Source organism: Benincasa hispida, unplaced genomic scaffold, assembly GCF_027475165.1.
Source record: "Benincasa hispida cultivar pf3 unplaced genomic scaffold, pf3_genome.v1.1 HicScf1848, whole genome shotgun sequence".
NCBI classification, from domain to species: domain Eukaryota; kingdom Viridiplantae; phylum Streptophyta; class Magnoliopsida; order Cucurbitales; family Cucurbitaceae; genus Benincasa; species Benincasa hispida.
In genome coordinates, this window is record NW_028326240.1 from 1,795,319 (window position 1) to 1,797,929 (window position 2,611).

At 27.5% G+C, this 2,611-nt stretch overlaps 1 non-coding gene across 1 annotated transcript; it reads right to left on the reverse strand.

The window, feature by feature from the left end:
- Positions 1-291: 291 nt before the first annotated feature.
- TRNAL-UAG (transfer RNA leucine (anticodon UAG)) lies at positions 292-373 on the reverse strand. Its single transcript has one exon. It is a non-coding gene; the product is annotated as a tRNA-Leu (tRNA).
- Between the last annotated feature and the right edge of the window lie 2,238 nt (positions 374-2,611).

The window sequence follows — 2,611 nt, forward strand, 5'->3', positions numbered from 1 at the left end:
AAAATGAACATTTTGAAAGTATAATATAGATCAAAATTTAAAGATATAGGAATCAAAATAAACAAAAGCCAAAAATATAAAGACCAAAAGTAGAAACCTAAACAATTAGGGAAAAGAAACAATGTTGTTAGATAGCAATAGCATGAAAATATTAGTGGGATTTATATGTGAACTGACATTAATTACAAAGCTAATAGAAAATTAACTCACATACAGTCTGGCTAAATTTTGTTCTTTTTTTCCATAAATAATTACTAACGAGAAAAAGAAATCCATATAATTAGAGAGAGTTGACACAGCTGTGGGATTTGAACCCACGCCCTTTCAGACCAGAGCCTAAATCTGGCGCCTTAGACCACTCGGCCAAACTGTCTTGTTGAGAACAATTGACTTTGTTGTAAAATAGGTGTATGATACATTTGGAAGATATAAAAATATTATTCGTACTTCTCTTACTAATTACATTAGAATTCTTTTTATTCAACAATATTGTAATAGGAGAATCAGATTTTTTACTTCGAGATTAATAGTTCAAACTTTAGGTTAATTGAGTTATGTTCTCATCTTGACGAGTTGTATATTCTTATTTATACAAGAATACACATTTAGTAAAAAAAAATATGGATTTTGTTTTTCTAAACTACTTTTAAATTTTATGGTCAAATAGTGCAAATTCTAAAAATAATATTTTTATGTTTAAGGTATATCTTCATTTTGAATTTGAAATTTAAAATACACAATGATATTGATAAGATAAAAACATTAATAAATGTAATAAATTCAATTATTTTCATTTCTTTTAAATTAAAATATGTATTTTATAATGCATTATAATTTGTATGATATTAGAAAATGATAATTATGCAAAAGTTTAAATATAACATGTTCATATAACACAATATTTGTGTTTAGCTACAAACTTTTTATGATTTATAAATATATTAAAAAATTATGTTAAAAAATTGTTAACTTTTTTTTAAAAATTTTAAAAGAAACATAAAACATGAAATACAAGTTTGTTTTATTGAATAATTATTTTCAATGGCCACCAAACAACGGACCCTCATGTATTTGGAAAACATGAGATTTTAAAAAATAGAAAAATAACGGAAACTATTTACACAAAATCAAAGAATATTAATCTTCTTTGATAGAGGCTGTTAGAAGTCTATCAATATTTATCAGTGATAGAAAGCTATTATTAATAGACATTGATAAAAGAGACATTTTGAATTAAAACAAGGATTTAGTAGAATTTCTTAAAAGAAACAAACCAGTTTAGGTTTAAATGATTTTTCAAGAAGAAAATTATAGCAAATGAATTGTGGGTAAACTTAAAAATAGCTACCATAAAGCCTTGATAACATTTGCATAAATATCAAATGGTTGTATATAAGTCATTTCTCAATGGTGACCTGAAGGAAGATATATATATGACACAACTGGACAAATTTATTAAGCAAGCTCACAAATAATCATGTGATAATTTTAACAGTACACTGTGATTAACAAGCGGCCACAGGAAACTGTCAAGAATAGCGTGTATAATAGCAAAATGAGGCATATACGGCTCAGACATATGGAGTCATGATACAGGTATTGAAAGGAAGAATGATCTCCTTGGAGTTTGTGAGGTCTGAGAGTAACTTGGGGAATCCTCTAACCAAAGACTAACTTCCCTTAAAAGTTCTTTAGCCTTTTCTTTGGGTGTCCTAACATGGATTCGATGGATAATTGTAAAATCTTTATAACTCAATTTTTTAATGGTTTGTCTTTAACATACTTGATGAAGTTGGTCATGGAATGGACTAGATGTGAAGTCTTCATCGCTCAATTTTTGAGTGGTCTATTGCGATATATTTGATGAAGTAATAAACGTAAATGTGAAGGTGTGGTTGCCTTCTATGATTATTTAAGGATATCTTTCTAGAGCTTTCACGGTGACCTAAGGTTTATGTGCATAGCCTTAAATAGAAGGTTATGTATCGCGAAATCAAGAAAATTTAAGGAGTAAAACATATTGCGAGGGTCTTAACCATAGTTATTGAAAGTTTAAAAGGCAATTCACTCTCTCTAACAAAGTTGTTGCCCTACTTCACTATTCACCAATTCAAATAATTAAGATATTGATGTTTAAGTTTGTTCTCCTATTTTTGTTCAAGAAACATGTTTTATAAAATATCGTTTTGTTTTCTTTGCAACATCAGTCATTCGTAGGGGATTGTTAAGAATGACTTTGGGCTTTTGGTACGTAGCAAAAGAAAAATGAAAAGGATTAATTTGTTATAGCTTTCTCCTTAATCATTTTAATAGCTTTATTACTGTTTATTTAAATTAATTCCAAGATTAATTAGTGAAAAAATAATTATTCAATCAGTTCTTAAACAATTTTTATTTAATTCTTCAATTATTTGTCCTCAAAAGTGATTAATTTTTTAAAAAAAGATATAGAACATTTGTCTTTCTTCATCTACTGTTTTCTCTGAGCATTTTTCATCCATTCCAATAAGTTTGTACGTCAAAGATCGGAAGTTATATTAATCTTGGGAAGGTTACATCAATTTTACTTTCAAGACAGTGAATTTATCCATAACACAATGATGGTCGTTTA